Source organism: Coregonus clupeaformis, chromosome 17 (genome assembly GCF_020615455.1).
Source record: "Coregonus clupeaformis isolate EN_2021a chromosome 17, ASM2061545v1, whole genome shotgun sequence".
Classification (NCBI taxonomy): domain Eukaryota; kingdom Metazoa; phylum Chordata; class Actinopteri; order Salmoniformes; family Salmonidae; genus Coregonus; species Coregonus clupeaformis.
The window spans coordinates 35,229,771-35,247,479 of NC_059208.1; positions in this window are offsets into that span (position 1 = coordinate 35,229,771).

Genomic DNA, 17,709 nt, shown 5'->3' on the forward strand with positions numbered 1-17,709 from the left:
TAAGAGATAGATGGGAGGTGTTGAATGGAATTGAAGGAAGGGACTAATAACAACTAACAACAAATAATAACAAGATAACTAATAATGTAAGCATACTGTGTCCATAATAAGTATATAGGTTGTAGGTTGGGAGCTTTTGTGAAAGAGCACAGTTAGAAAGATATGGCATATAGATGCAAACCGGATGGACATCATGAAAATGATCGGAGATGGTTGAGAGTAGAAGAAGTTCAGGAGAAAAAATTAACAAAATATAATTATTGTAAAATTGACTGTGTCCATAAAATGTAGATAGTAAGTATAAGCTGGAAGTAGAGGCCTAAGCATTGTTGTTCACTAGTTTACTCCAAGTAGGGAAAGGGTGGCAGGTTGTAAAGTAATAAAGGGGAATATATATTTTTTAAAGGATATGTATGTGTGTGTATGTATGTATGTATGTATGTATGTATGTATGTATGTATGTATGTATGTGTATGTGTGTATATGATATATATATATATATATATATATATATATATATATATATATATATATATATATACAGTGGGGAGATTTTTTTTTGTATTTTTTCGGTATAATCTTTGTAAATTATATCATAAATATGACTGGTGGAGTTATGTCACACATGCAGCTAAGAAAAATATATGGAAATGTCTGCTCTACTCACAATTACAACCAATTAATTGCAGCATTACTGCAAAAATGGAAGACACAAGTGGAAGAAGGAGAAAGTAAGGAACTTGTCTGTCGGCCCTGCATTAAAGACCAAATTGGTTAAACAAAATTGTGATTAATAAAAAAGTATACCAATTTCATTTAAGGAAAAACATTTTTACCATATGGATTGCTAAATAGTTAAGAAAATATTTTCGATGTACCAATTCAATGGCACATAGTTTATGAACTGATACACAAAATGACGCTCGATTCAAAACTAATTTTTTCAATTTAAATTATTATACAAAACTCTTGCAACCAATAGAATGTTATATACAGTATATGGGGGATACGACTATCCCAGCTCTGCAGATTTTGCTACAAAGAGACAGAATCATTCGATCATTTGTTTTGGTACTGTCCATATATAGCTTATTTTTGGTCGTAGGTTCAGGACTGGCTGAAGAATTGCAACATTTACCTGGAGCTAACTCTGCAAATAACACTGCTGGGTGTATTTAAAAAAGTCATAGTCAATCGATCAGTAATATAATAATACTCTTAGCAAAAAGGTTTATCTTTAATTTACAATCTGTAGAAGCTATGAGAATAGAAAGGTTCAGAACTTTTGTGAAACATCACAGCACAGTTGAAAAATATATGGCAAATAAAAATCAAAACTGGATGGTATTCAGAGATAGATGGGCGGGGTTAAGTGGAGCTGAAGGGTGGGACAAAAATAACAAGATAACTAATGTAAAATATACCTTGTCTGTAAAATGTATATAGGTTCAGAACTTTTGTGAAACAGCACATTTGAAAAATATATGGCAAATAGAAATCAAAACTAGATGGTCTTCAGAGATAGATGGGAGGGGTTGAGGGTAGCTGAAGGATGAGACTAAAAACAAGCAAAAGATAACTATTGTAAAATATACTGTCCGTAAAATGTATATAGTATGTAGAAGCTGGAAGTAGAAGCTTAAGTATTGTTGTCCATTAGTTTACTCCAATTAGGGGAGGGGTGGTAGGGTTAGGGGAAAATAATAAAGGAAAATATATTACAAAATATATATATATTATATATTTACAAATACATATGGGCAATCAGAAATTATTCAGACAATTACATTGATAGAAGCCACAATCTATCTGCAATATTAAAGCTGATCTACCCCCTAAAAAAAATAAAGTATATAACAAAATATATAAAGAAAAAACATATAATACGAAATGGATGATGGACATTTGCAAATGAATACATACCATTCGAAACTTAACATATCATAATAAATGGAGGGAGACATATTTACATTTACTAAGTTCCGTCTACCCCTGAGTCCAGGTTGCGATTTGCCAGTCTTTCATCACATTGATTGGAACATAGAGATTAAGCCATTGACTTATCTCGTTGATATAATGACATTGATGTTCCAGACTTTGTAAAGATCTGGACGTACATTACAAACGCAAACATGAATGCAAACATGCCATTAGGCTACAGACACAAACAAATGAGGATAGCCTAACTATGGTGATAAGCGGATTTTTGTGAGTCACATGCAAAACATAATATAGCCTTTAATATCTTATTTACATTTTAGTCATTTAGCAGATGCTCTTATCCAGAGCAACTTACAGTTAGTGCATACATTATTTTTATTTTTTTCATACTGGCCCCCCATGGGAATCGAACGCACAACCCTGGCGTTGCAAACGCCATGCTCTACCAACTGAGCTACATCCCTGCCGGCCATTCCCTCCCCTACCCTGGACAACGCTGGGCCAATTGTGCACCGCCCCATGGGTCTCCCGGTCGCGGCCGGCTATGAAAGAGCCTGGATTCGAACCAGGATCTCTAGTGGCACAGCTAGCACTGTAATGCAATGCCTTAGACCACTGTGCCACTCGGGAGGCTTACGTTGTCCAACCAGATGAGGGTATCCACTGTTACATGGGTTATTCATTAGTAGTGATGTATTGGTCTGCAAGGTCACTAGTATATCAGTAATTCATATCTAAATAGGGCATTTGCTGTTCAGTGAATTTACAAACCGCTTTCAAGGAAAGGGTCACATGATTCATATTCAAATAACTACCTGGAACATATTATATTAAACTATGGTACATTGATTCAAATAATTATCCAATTAAACCAATATTGTACATTTTAAATGTATATTTACATTCATATTCAAATTTACGTAAATAGTGTAGGGATATAAATGTATTATAGACCTCATATACAACCTTCTGAACTAGACGTGTGAATGTAAAAGGTCAGCTGTTAAGGGTTATGGTATTCTGAATGCCCCTCAGTAATACACTGAAAGCTGATTCTGGTGGTCGCTCTAGACAGGCGTGTGTGTGTGTGCGTGTGTGTGTGTCAATCAGTAGATGAGGCTGATTGGATTGTACTGCTGGACTCTGTCGACCTGTCTGTCAATCACTTTAGTCTGGACACTGGGCATATTGTGCTCTGCAGCCCCTCCTTGACCTTCCAGAAATCTGACCCCTGGACCCTCAGGCCCAGAGCCCCCTCAGGCACCTGCCAACCTCTGACCTGTGAACCTGGGGAGCATTTGAAGAGGGTCAAGTGTTGACACTGTAACAGATAGGGCCAACAGTCCCAGACTATGAAGAGACAGCTCAGACTGTTTTTCTCTTCTCACAGGTCAACTGTTTTAACCACCCCCTCCTCCTTCATCTGTCTTAACCCTCTTTATACTTTGGTATTTTCTGTCTCTCCCCTCCTTCCCTCCCTCCCTCCCTCCCTCCCTCCCTCCCTCCCTCCCTCCCTCTCTCCCTCGCTGCCTGTCTCTCCCCTGATCCTTTCTCTTCTTTCTCTCACTCTGTCCATCTCTCAGGGTGCGTGTCATGTGACTCCTGATGGCTACACACCTTCAGGGCTGTGATGTGATGTATGCACAGCTGCTCCTGACAGAGCGGTCCAGGAAACGTGTGGTTTAGAAACCCATTGTTGACACTCGGATTTGCCTCGGCTTTCGCTTTTCAGGGACCTGGAAGTTTAACAGCTCTGAAGCTGTAGGCTGAGGTTCCAGTCAGAACAGCGTGTTTGACCGGGGAGGGAAAGCCATTCTAAAAATGTAGCTAATTGCCTGCCTCCCTGGCCCTGCCATACTGTATATATCTATGACAGGACGTGAAGCTCAATCGAAATTGTGTTCCACTGCCACTCCCTACACTATATCATTACTCTTTCCAAATGCTATTCCATGCCTCACTGTGGAAACAATAACATCAATTAAAATGTTATTCATCACATGTAAACAACAGGTGTAGACTAACAGTGAAATGCTTACTTACGGGCCCTGAGCAGTTGTTGCTCCTAGACGTTTCCACTTCACAATAACAGCACTTACAGTTGACCGGGGCAGCTCTAGCAGGGCAGAAATTTGACGAACAGAGTTGTTGGAAAGGTGGCATCCCATGACGGTGCCACGTTGAAAGTCACTGAGCTCTTCAGTAAGGCCATTCTACTGCCAATGTTTGTCTATGGAGATTGCATGGCTGTGTGCTCGAACTTATACATCTGTCAGCAACGGGTGTGGCTGAAATAGCCGAATCCACTAATTTGAAGGGGTGTCCACATACTTTTGTATATATTGTGAAGTTTCTAACATCCGATTTGGACCAAACCTTTTTCTAACAATCCAAATAAATATTTAAAAGCCACCCACGGACCCCCCACACCCAACGCCAATCCCACCACAACAATGAGTATATAGTATCAGTTCTCTATGTCTGACAAGTAGTATGGAGCTGTGTCTTGAAGTATTGTTTCTTCATCCTATGTAATGTATTCCCAGTGAATTTGGTGATGTTTTTTCCCCTGTTCAGAGAAATTAGTAATTGAAGTTGTGAGGTTCATGTCCCATCCTACATCCTGATATTACCAGGTTCTGACCACTAGATGGTGCTGTTCCTGCTATTAGGTGATTTTTTTAAAGAACCCCCCACCCTCAATGTTAAAGGGATAGTTCACCTAAATTACTAAATTACATTTGGTTTCCTTACCCTGCAAGCAGTCTATGGACAAGGTATGACAGCAACCCATTCTTTGTTTTGTTGTCCACTGATTCAAAGGCTAACTTTTTAGCATTTGTGGCACAAATACAATGCAAGTCAATGGTACCTATATTAGTATTTTCACGCTTCATGTCCAAATCATCCTAAAGTATCTCAAAATTGATTGTATAACTCAATGATGTTACTTATCGATGATTTGGATATGAAGCCTGAAAATGCTAATAAAGGTACCATTGACCTGCATTGGGTTTGTGCTAAAAAGTGCTAAAAAGTTAGCATTTGAAACATTGACCAGGTAAACAAAACCAAAGCATGGGTTGCTGTCATTCCTTGTCCAATAACTGCTTACAGGGTAAGGAAACAAATATGTAATTTTGTAATTTGGGTGAACTATTCCTTTAACATTGATAATAGCCGGTACAGCACCATCTAGTGGCCCGAACCTGGTAATATCAGGATGTAGGATGGACATAAACCTAATAACTTCAATGATTAATTTCTCTAAACAGGGGAAAAAAACATCACTAAACTCACTGAGAATACATTACATAGGATGAAGAAACAATACTCCAAGACGCAGCTCCATACTACTGTCAGACATAGAAAACTGATACGTTTACTGGTTTTTGGGGTGGGATTAGCGTGGTGTGTGGGAGGTCCATGGGTGGGTTTTGAAGATTTGTTTGGATTCCCCATGTCTTACTCATTGTTAAAAAAAAGTTTGGTCAAAATCGGATGATACGTACTATGTTTATTGAATATGATATTAATCCTATCAATTCAAATGAACCAGGATCTCTAGTGGCACAGCTAGCACTGTGATGCAGTGCCTTAGACCACTGCGCCACTCGGGAGGCCCTGATTAAGTTATATTTAAACAAAATCATGTTGCAGGAATGCTAATCTTATCTGTTTCTAACTACAGAAACGATTTAAGAACAATCTGAGATGGTGGGTGTCATGGCTACACTTGATTTACAGTGCCTTCGGAAAGTATTCATACCCCTTGATTTATTCCAAATTGTGTTGTGTTACAGCCTGAATTCAAAATTGATTGAACATATTTTTTTGTCTCTCACCCAAAGTGAAAACTTGTTTTTAGAAATGTTTGCTAATTTATTGAAAATGAAATACAGAAATATCTCGTTTACATAAGTATGCATACCTCTTTGCTATGACACTCCAAATTGAGCTCAGGTGCATCCAATTTCCTTTGATCATCATTGAGATGTCACTACAACTTTGATTGGAGTCCACCTGTACGCCTGGAGTTTGCAAAAAGGCACATGAAAGATTCAGAGCATAAGGCAAAAGATTATGTGGTCTGATGAGACAAGAATGTTACTCTTTGGCCTGAATGGAAAGCGCTATGTCTGGAGAAAACCAGGCACAGCTCATCAACTGTCTAACACCATCCCTACCGTGAAGCATGCTGGTGGCAGCACGATGCTATGGGGATGCTTTTCAGTGGCAGGGACTGGGAGACTGGTAAGGATAGAGGGAACAATGAATGGAGCCAAACACAGGCAAATCCTTGATGAGAACTTGCTTCAGAGTGCATATGACATTGACTGGGGCGAGGATTTACGTTCCAACAAGACAATGACCCCAAGCATACAGCCAAAGCAATGCTGGAATGGTTTCAGAACAATAATGTGAAAGTCCTTGAGTAGCCAATCCAAAGCCCAGACTTGAAACCCATTGAAAATCTGTGGAAAGACTTGAAGATTGCTGTTCACTGCAGCTCCCCATCTAACTTAACAGAGCTTGAGAAAATCTGCAAGGAAGAATGGGAGAAAATCTGCAAGGAAGAATGGGAGAAAATCCCCAAATCCAGATGTGCAAAGCTGATACAGACATACCCAAGATGACAAAGCTGTAATCACCGCCAAAGGTGCTTCTACTAAGTATTGACTCAGGGGTGTGAATTCTTATGTAAGTAAATTAGGTACTTCATTTTTAATAAATTAGCAAACATTTCTAAAAACATGTTTTCACTGTCATTATGGTGAAAAAACTAAAATGAATTCAGGCTGTAACACATTTTGTTTATTTTTTATAATGTGGATTAAGCCAACGAAAAGCCCAAGTCTGTAAGTCTTTGAGGTTGATGCCACAGTTTAAGTCAGCAATATTGTAATATCACACTTCAAAGTGTGTGGTGGAATAGCTTTAGCTATAGTGAACCTAGTTAGTTAGGGTAAGGGATATAGCTACGGCAGCGAGACCAATGACTAAGCTTTTATGCCTGCCTACATTCACATTTACCCTGCAAGTTCATCTTTATTGTGGAGCAATAAAAGCAGAGTTTGCCTGGAGAAAACAGAAATATTGAAAGACAATCCAAATAGATATGGCTTTGGGAGTGTAAATGGTAATTGAATTAGCCATGTCCCTCCACCCATGGTTGTAGTGCACTAGCCTACAGTATGTGGTCATATGGGCTGTGTCTAGTATTACTGTCACCCCTCATTTATTATAGTGAGTGAAGATGGCCTCACAATGGCTTCTTAAATCCTCTTATCAAACATTTAGTTGATTTATTTTTTTGTTGTTAAATTACACTTCAATTTAGCTCATCAATTTGATAAAGGTAGCCAGACAGGAATATATTAATGCTGCTGATGCATGAAAGAAGCACTAAATGTTTAAACTGTATTTCTAGCCAGAGGCCTATTTTTTGTGTGAAATTGTTTTATATTTATGATAAATGATCATTTGGGACAATGGGTAATGTCAGTGTTACAGCATGCCAATGGTGAAAAGGAGGACAAATAGAATTGTGTTTCTATATAACTTGTGTGAACATGTTGGGTAGCAATTAATTCAAAGTATTTATATTGCGATCAAAGTGGGACAGTCAGGGCAATGTACAGTGGGGAAAAAAAAGTATTTAGTCAGCCACCAATTGTGCAAGTTCTCCCACTTAAAAAGATGAGAGAGGCCTGTAATTTTCATCATAGGTACATGTCAACTATGACAGACAAATTGAGAATTTTTTTCTCCAGAAAATCACATTGTAGGATTTTTAATGAATTTATTTGCGAATTATGGTGGAAAATAAGTATTTGGTCACCTACAAACAAGCAAGATTTCTGGCTCTCACAGACCTGTAACTTCTTCTTTAAGAGGCTCCTCTGTCCTCCACTCGTTACCTGTATTAATGGCACCTGTTTGAACTTGTTATCAGTATAAAAGACACCTGTCCACAACCTCAAACAGTCACACTCCAAACTCCACTATGGCCAAGACCAAAGAGCTGTCAAAGGACACCAGAAACAACATTGTAGACCTGCACCAGGCTGGGAAGACTGAATCTGCAATAGGTAAGCAGCTTGGTTTGAAGAAATCAACTGTGGGAGCAATTATTAGGAAATGGAAGACATACAAGACCACTGATAATCTCCTTAGATCTGGGGCTCCACGCAAGATCTCACCCCGTGGGGTCAAAATGATTACAAGAACGGTGAGCAAAAATCCCAGAACCACACGGGGGGACCTAGTGAATGACCTGCAGAGAGCTGGGACCAAAGTAACAAAGCCTACCATCAGTAACACACTACGCCGCCAGGGACTCAAATCCTGCAGTGCCAGACGTGTCCCCCTGCTTAAGCCAGTACATGTCCAGGCCCGTCTGAAGTTTGCTAGAGTGCATTTGGATGATCCAGAAGAGGATTGGGAGAATGTCATATGGTCAGATGAAACCAAAATAGAACTTTTTGGTAAAAACTCAACTCGTCGTGTTTGGAGGACAAAGAATGCTGAGTTGCATCCAAAGAACACCATACCTACTGTGAAGCATGGGGGTGGAAACATCATGCTTTGGGGCTGTTTTTCTGCAAAGGGACCAGGACGACTGATCCGTGTAAAGGAAAGAATGAATGGGGCCATGTATCGTGAGATTTTGAGTGAAAACCTCCTTCCATCAGCAAGGGCATTGAAGATGAAACGTGGCTGAGTCTTTCAGCATGACAATGATCCCAAACACACTGCCCGGGCAACGAAGGAGTGGCTTCGTAAGAAGCATTTCAAGGTCCTGGAGTGGCCTAGCCAGTCTCCAGATCTCAACCCCATAGAAAATCTTTGGAGGGAGTTGAAAGTCCGTGTTGCCCAGCGACAGCCCCAAAACATCACTGCTCTAGAGGAGATCTGCATGGAGGAATGGGCCAAAATACCAGCAACAGTGTGTGAAAACCTTGTGAAGACTTACAGAAAACGTTTGACCTGTGTCATTGCCAACAAAGGGTATATAACAAAGTATTGAGAAACTTTTGTTATTGACCAAATACTTATTTTCCACCATAATTTGCAAATAAATTCATTAAAAATCCTACAATGTGATTTTCTGGATTTTTTTTTCTCATTTTGTCTGTCATAGTTGACGTGTACCTATGATGATAATTACAGGCCTCTCTCATCTTTTTAAGTGGGAGAACTTGCACAATTGGTGGCTGACTAAATACTTTTTTCCCCCACTGTAGGTGGCATGGTAGGCTACTGTTTATACTGGATAATAAAAGGCATTATCTATACGTATCACTGAGAAACTCCATTACAGCAAAGCATGGTAATGATGACTTTAACTGTACGGTATAGGACATGTTCTCAACAAACAATGAAATATAGGCCATGTATACAGACAGTAGCCTTGTCACATATCTGTTTGTGCTCTTCCATTGCTGCTGACAGGGAGTTGGCATAATCGCACAAACAGACTGGAACTCATGCTATACAGACAGTATTTAGTACTCTGGGCCTTACAATGATATTGGCTTAGAGTGTGTAGTTAAACACAGACCTTGTACAGATAGTGTCATTACCAGCTTCAACAACCAGAATGTGCGGTGTGGGTCTTCCAGATGGTAGGCTACAGTCCAGCTCTTCCAGATTGGATCTCACAACCAGCCAGGCCTTCATCAGATAATTTCAAATTACTTTTCCAGTCCCCCCATCCCCCATCCCCCTCTCTGTACATGTTACATGATGATCATGGAGATTAAATATTGGTGGTAATTCCTCTGAGGTATTTAAAAGAAGGCCCATGCTGGGCGTAATGCTCAGTAGGAGGATAATGTGGTCCTCCTGCATGTGGTGTTGTGGCTGCGTGCCTCCAACCAGCCTAAACCCAATCTGTTACAGATTTAGACGGAATCTAAAAAAGAGAGGTGCAACGCCAACAAGCGAGAGAGGGATAGCAGGAGAGAAAGCGAGAAAGGAGAGGTAAGGAACATTCCAATTCCACTCCCTGTATCATGAGGAAATCAGAGATAAAGCACATGGAGGATTACATTTTTTTTTTTAATCTATGTATTTTTTGGGGTCAGTTTAATTTCCTGTTGGTGGCTGAAGCTAGCAAACCCAACCACCCTTTGGTTTCCTCTGAACATGGACGCAATTAAATACATACTGTATGTGGATTTTCATATTTTATTCACCTTCTGGAGGGCGCTACCCAGGTAGAGAGATGACAGTTCTTGCTGTTGCTGCCCCATGATTTAGCAGATGTTCATTTTATTTATGATTCATACAAACACATAATTTGTCACTGCAGCCAAGCGTTTATATTTCTTAAATACAGCATTTTACAGTCAGAAATGTGTTTTCATGAAATGTGGAATTTGTATTTAAAAATGTCATCCATCTTCAGCATTTAGGCAACTGGAAAGCAAACCTGTATTTTTCCTTCCATTCAACTACAATAAAGTATCATAGACATAAACAATATTGTTTATAAAAGGACATGTCTCCCCCACATTCTGAAATTGTATTTCTGTCCCCCCCCCTCACAGTTTTATCATTGGAATGTGATACAAAACGAGGCAATGGTGTGCTTTAGGACCATGCGGATGCCTCCAAGCGGTCAGGTAGGCTGTTTGGAGTGTTTATCTGACTGGATTTTTGATTTGTTTAACACCTTTCTGGTTACTACATGATTCCATATGTGTTATTTCATAGTTTTGATGTCTTCACTATTATTCTACAATGTAGAAAATAGTAAAAATAAAGAAAAACCCTTGAATGAGTAGGTGTGTCCAAACTTTTGACTGGTAGTATATATATATATATATATATATATATATATATATATATATATATATATATATATATTCACACCGTGCATTCGGAAAGTATTCAGACCCCTTGACTTTTTCTACATTTTGTTACGTTACAGCCTTATTCTAAAATGGATGAAATCGTTTTTTCCCCCTCAATCTACACACAAAACCCCATAATGACAAAGAGAAAACTTAAATATCATATTTACATAAGTATTCAGACCCTTCACTCAGTACTTTGTTGAAGCACCTTTGGCAGTGATTACAGCCTCGAGTCTTCTTGGGTATGACGCTACAAGCTTGGCACACCTGTGTTTGGGGAGTTTCTCCCATTCTTTTCTGCAGATCATCTCAAGCTCTGTCAGGTTGGATGGGGAACGTCGCTGCACAGATATTTTCAGGTCTCTCCAGAGATGTCCGATCGGGTTCAAGTCTGGGCTCTGGCTGGGCCACTCAAGGGCATTCAGAGAATTGTCCCAAAGCCACTCCTGCGTTGTCTTGGATGTGTGCTTAGGGTCGTTGTCCTGTTGGAAGGTGAACCTCCGCCCCAGTCTGAGGTCCTGAGTGCTCTGGAGCAGGTTTTCATCAAGGATCGCTCTGTACTTTGCTCCGTTCATCTTTCCCTCGATCCTGACTAGTCTCTCAGTCCCTGCCGCTAAAAGACATCCCCACAGCATGATGCTGCCACCACCATGCTTCACCGTAAGGATGGTGCCAGGTTTCCTCTAGATGTGACGCTTGGCATTCAGGCCAAATAGTTCAATCTTGGTTTCATCAGACCAGAGAATCTTGTTTTTCATGGTCTGAGTCTGAGGTGTCTTTTGGCAAAATCCATGTGCCTTTTACTGAGGAGTTGCTTCCGTCTGGCCACTCTACCGTAAAGGCCTGATTGGTGGAGTGCTGCAGAGATGGTTGTCCTTCTGGAAGGTTCTCCCATCTCCACAAAGGAACTCTGTAGCTCTGTCAGAGGGACCATCCGGTTCTTGGTCACCTCCCTGACCAAGACCCTTCTCCCCCGATTGCTCAGTTTGGCCAGGCGGCCAGCTCTAGGAAGAGTCTTGGTGGTTCCAAAGTTCTTCCATTTAAGAATGATGGAGGCCACTGCTTTCTTGGGATCTTCAATGCTGCAGAATTGTTTTGGTACCCTTCCCCAGATCTGTGCCTCCACACAATCCTGTCTCAGAGCTCTGCGGACAATTCCTTTGACCTCATGTCTTGGTTTTTGCTCTGACATGCATTGTCAACTGCCTTTCCAAATCATGTCCTTTCTATTGCATTTACCACAGGTGGACTCTAACCAAGTTGTAGAAACATCTCAAGGATGATCAATGGAAACAGGATGCACCTGAGCTCAATTTCAAGTCTCATAGCAAAGGGTCTGAATACTTATGTAAATAAGGTATTTCTGTTTTTGTTTTTTAAATAAATTTGCAAACATTTCTAAACTTGTTTTTGCTTTGTCATTATGGGGTTTTGTGTGTAGATTGATGAGGGGGGGGAAAATAATGTAATCCATTTCAGAATAAGGCTGTAACATAACAAAATGTGGAATGCACTGTTCAGGAGTCTTCTGGCTTTTTTTTTTTTTTTTCATCTTTATTTAACCAGGTAAGCCAGTTGAGAAGAAGTTCTCATTTACAACTGTGACCTGGCCAAGATAAAGCAAAGCAGTGCGATAAAAACAACAAACACAGAGTTACATATGGAATAAACAAAATGTACAGTCAATAACACAATCTATATACAGTGTGTGCAAATGTAGTACGTTATGGAGGTAAGGCAATAAATAGGCCATAGTGCAAAATAATTAAAATGTAGTATTAACACTGGAGTGATAGATGTGCAGAAGATGATGTGCAAATAGAGATACTGGGGTGCAAATTAGCAAAATAAATAACAATGTAAATAACAATATGTGGATGAGGTAGTTGGGTGGGCTAATTACAGATGGGCTGTGTACAGGTGCAGTGATCGGTAAGCTGCTCTGACAACTTGGGGCTTGGGGGTAGAAGCGATACCGGAGTGCCAAGTCTAGGTCCAAAAGGCTTCTTAATAGCTTCTACCCCCAAGCCATAAGACTCCTGAACAGCTAATCATGGCTACCCGGACTATTTGCATTGTCTCCCCCACCCCACCCTACCCCCTCTATTACGCTGCTGCTACTCTGTTTATTATCTATGCATAGTCACTTTAACTCTACCCACATGTACATATTACCTCAATTACCTCAACTAACCGGTGCCCCCGCACATTGACTGTACCGGTACCCCCCTGTATATAGCCTCCCTACTGTTCTTTTATTTTACTGCTGCTCTTTAATTATTTGCTTTTTTTTGTTTCTTTACTTATCTATTTTTTACTTAACACTTATTTTCTTTTTCTGAAAACTGCATTGTTGGTTAAGGGCTTGTAAGTAAGCATTTCACTGTAAGGTCTACACCTGTTGTATTCGGCGCATGCAGCAAATAAAATGTGATTTGATATATATTTTACTGTACTATTATCATAAATATCAAGAGTCTGTTTTGACTTGAAAGTACTTTGAATATGAATTGAGACTTGGAAAATGTGACACATGCTGAAGCAAATTAACTGAAGCTGGTTTGACAATTACTACTGCTACTACTACTACTACTACTACTACTACTACTACTACTACTACTACTACTACTACTACTACTACTACTACTACTACTACTACTACTACTACTACTACTACTACTACTGTCAGCTTCCTGCTTCCCCTGTTTGTCTCCTGGCCTCTAGAGGTCAGCTGTGTTCCCCTTTGCCTTAGTTTTTCCTCATGTGTCCTAATTAGCTTATCTATGTCACCTGTGCCTTGTTTCCCCTTGAGTATTTTAGCTGTGTGTTTTCCCCTTGTTTCTCACTTGGTTATTGCGTCCTGTCTATGTGTCTCCTGCTTTGTCCCACCGTATCAGTCCTAGTAAGTTATTCGAAGTTATCTTTAGTTTGTTTTTCTCCCCTCGGGGAGTTGTTTTGTTTTGCCTCCTGTTTTGGAACATTAAATCTACTTACCTGGAGTATTGCCTTGGATGTTTCATTTGGGTCCTACAACATCTCCTCTGTGGCTAAGGGGTAGTACCCCCAGCTCTACACATTTGAGACCGGAGTTCTAGCCCGGCTTGTGACAGAATAACCAAGTCAATCATGGACCCAGAAACACTCAGTTCCCAGGACCTGTTGGCGGTGATCATTCGACATGAGGCTTCTTTCCAGCGCCATGAAGCCGTTCTCAGCCGACAAGAGGAGCTGATGGCTAGACATTCTCAACTCCTGGCCGAAATGATGAGTTCCCTTCACCAGCTCTTTGAACGCCTCCTTGGTTCTCCCCCTTCCCCCCGGTCACCTCCCAGTGACGACAGGACTTCTCGGTTGGCGGAGCCCCGACTACCACCTCCCAAGCCCTTTTCTGGGGATCCAAGCTCTTGTCAGGGTTTCCTCACCCAATGCTCCCTCACCTTCGAGCTCCAACCCTCAAGTTTTCCCACAGACCGTTCCAAGATTGCCTACCTCATTACCCTTCTTTCAGACAAGGCGCTCGCCTGGGCCTCTGCGGTGTGGCAGTCCCAGGAGGCCTGTTGTGACTCCCACGCTGCATTTGTAGAAGAGTTCAAGCGGGTGTTCGATCATCCTGTCAGGGGCGGGAGGCTTCCAAGCGCCTACTGTCTCTCCGTCAGGGCCCCCGAAGCACGGCAGATTTTGCCATTGAGTTCGAACCATAGCAGCAAGGAGCGGATGGAATGATGAAGCGCTGAGGGTCTGCTTTCAGGGAGGGTTATCTGAGCCCCTTCAAGATGAGTTAGCCACCCGTGAACCAGCTGAAGATCTCGAGTCCCTCATAGCCTTGGCCATCCGCCTGGACAATCGTCTAAGAGAGCGGAGAACGGCTCGCCGTCAGGTGTCTCAGTCCCAAGTTCCTCTGAGCAGCTCTGTTTCTCCTGTTTGGACTCCGTCATTCAGAGCTGCCCGGCTCCGGAACTGCCCCAGGATTCCCCGGAGAGCATGCAGTTAGGCCGTTCCAGGCTTTCTTCCAACGAAAGGGAACGTCGCATGAGGGAGCGTCGGTGCCTCTACTGCGGGGTTGCCGGCCACTTCCGCTCCACTTGCCCCGAGCTTTCGGGAAACGCCTGTCCCCGCCCAGCTACAGGAGGGTTGTGATGGGGAAAATTAGAGCTCCTCCTACTAACGCGGTCCTAGCTATTCCAGCCACTCTGTCCTGGGAGGGCCACCAGCATCGGGTCCAGGCTATGATCGATTCCGGTGCCGCAGGTGATTTTATGGATGTAACCTTGGCTAAGGAACTTAAGATCCCTACCCAACTACTTCCTCAACCCCAGGCAGTTACAGCCTTAGATGGCAGACCTCTGGAACCAGGAAAAGTTACTGAGGCGACTCAGTCCCTGCGACTTACCATCTCTCAACACCAGCAGGAGGAGACCTTCTATCTCATTGACTCTCCCGAGTATCCTATTATCCTGGGTCACCCTTGGCTATGCAGACATAATCCCCAGATCGACTGGCCTACTGGCACCATTCTTAGCTGGGGTCCCACTTGCCAACTCACCTGCATGCTTCAGAGTTCCTCAGCCCCTAGTACCCAGTTTCAAGAGTCTGTTGACGTCTCCCGAGTCCCCAGTGTTTACCATCGGTTCAAAGCAGTGTTCAGCAAGGCCCGGGCTACTGCCTTACCGCCTCATCGCACTTATGACTGTGCCATTGATCTACTCCCTGGGTGCTGCCCTCCTAGAGGTCGGATCTTTTCCTTGTCCTCCCCCGAGCACGCAGCTATGGACACCTACATTAAGGAGTCCTTGGCAGCCGGCCTCATCTATGCCTCTACTTCCCCGGCTGGGGCGGGCTTCTTTTTTGTTGAAAAGAAAGACGGGGGTCTGAGGCCTTGTATTGATTACCGGGGACTCAACAAGATCACGGTTTGGAATCGATACCCTCTTCCTCTCATGGCCACTGCTTTTGAGCTGCTTCAAGGGGCTTCCATTTTTACTAAGCTGGATCTCCGCAATGCTTACCATCTCGTGCGGATCCGGCCAGGAGACGAATGGAAGACGGCGTTCAACACGCCCACGGGACACTATGAATATCGGGTGTTGCCGTTCGGGCTCACCAATGCCCCCGCAGTATTCCAAGCCCTGATTAATGATGTTCTCCGGGATATGCTTAATCTGTTCGTCTTCGTGTACCTGGACGATATCCTCATCTTCTCGAGGTCACTGAAGGAGCATGAGGGGCATGTTAGCCGGGTTCTCCAGAGGCTCCTTGACAATCACCTCTACGTTAAGCCTGAGAAGTGTGAATTTCATGTTTCTCAGACTCAGTTTCTCGGGTTTATTGTCACTCCCGGGCACCTAGAGATGGATCCCAAGAAGGTCAAGGCGGTCCACGATTGGCCCACACCTGCCACGGTCAAGGAGGTTCAACGGTTCATTGGCTTTTCTAACTTCTATCGGAAGTTCATCAAGAATTTCAGCTCGGTGGTAGCCCCCTTGACGACGCTTACCAAGGGAGGAGGGACCAAGATTCACTGGGGTCCGGAAGCAGCAGGGGCCTTCGAGGATCTCAAGCGCCGCTTCACTTCTGCTCCGATTCTGGTGACCCCTGACCCAGAGAGACCTTTCGTGGTGGAGGTGGACGCCTCAGAGGTGGGGGTGGGAGCCGTCCTGTCACAGAGGGGTGCGGATGGGAGATTACACCCTTGTGCCTTCATGTCTCGCCGCCTGTCTGAGGCCGAGCGCAACTACCACGTGGGGGATCTAGAGTTGCTTGCGGTTAAACTGGCCTTGGAAGAGTGGCGCCATTGGCTTGAGGGGGCTCAGCACCCTTTCCAGGTTCTCACAGACCACAAGAACCTGGAATATCTCCAACAGGCTAAGCGGATGAACCCTCGGCAAGCACGATGGTCCCTTTTCTTTAATCGATTCCAGTTCATCCTGACTTACCGACCTGGCACCAAGAACGTCAAGCCGGATGCTCTGTCTCGAGTCTATTCTCCCGAGGTACAAGAGAAGCCCTTGGCATCGATTATTCCGAGGTCTAGGATCGTCGCACCTCTTCAGTGGGAACTAGAAAGAGGGGTACGAGAAGCTCTTGCCCATGAGCCCGATCCAGGCGGTGGTCCTGCCGGTCGCCTGTACGTTCCTCTCTCGGTTCGGGCCCGCGTCTTGCAGTGGGGTCATGAGTCGCCCTTGACATGCCATCCTGGCAGTGCTCGCACACTGGAGTTCCTCCGACGGCGGTTTTGGTGGCCGTCCATCAAGAAGGACGTGCAGGTCTATGTTGAGGCCTGCCCTGTGTGCAACCAGGGAAAGTCGACACGCCAGCGACCCCAGGGACTGCTCCATCCCTTACCTGTTCCTCGAAGGCCTTGGTCACACCTTTCTCTGGACTTTGTTACGGGACTTCCTCTATCCCAGGGCAACACCGTCATCCTTGTGGTGGTAGACCGTTTCTCTAAGGCTGCCCGGTTTATTCCCCTGCCCAAGCTGCCCTCGGCTAAGGAGACTGCGGAGCTCCTCATGAACCATGTCTTCCGGATATTTGGCATTCCCCTGGACGTGGTCTCTGACCGAGGTCCCCAATTCTCGTCCCGGTTTTGGGGGCCTTCTGCAGGCTTATTGGGGCCACAGCCAGCCTATCGTCAGGATTCCATCCAGAGTCTAATGGCCAAACGGAACGGATTAATCAGGATCTGGAGACCACCCTGCGGTGTATGGCGGCCAGTAATCCCACGTCTTGGGCCACCTATATCATTTGGGCTGAATATGCCCACAACACCCTCCAGTCCTCAGCCACCGGATTGTCCCCCTTCGAATGCCAGTTCGGTTACAACCCTCCTTTGTTTCCAGAGGAAGAGGCGCAAGTTGGTGTTCCCTCGGCCCAGCGCTTTGTCCAACGCTGTAGGCGGACCTGG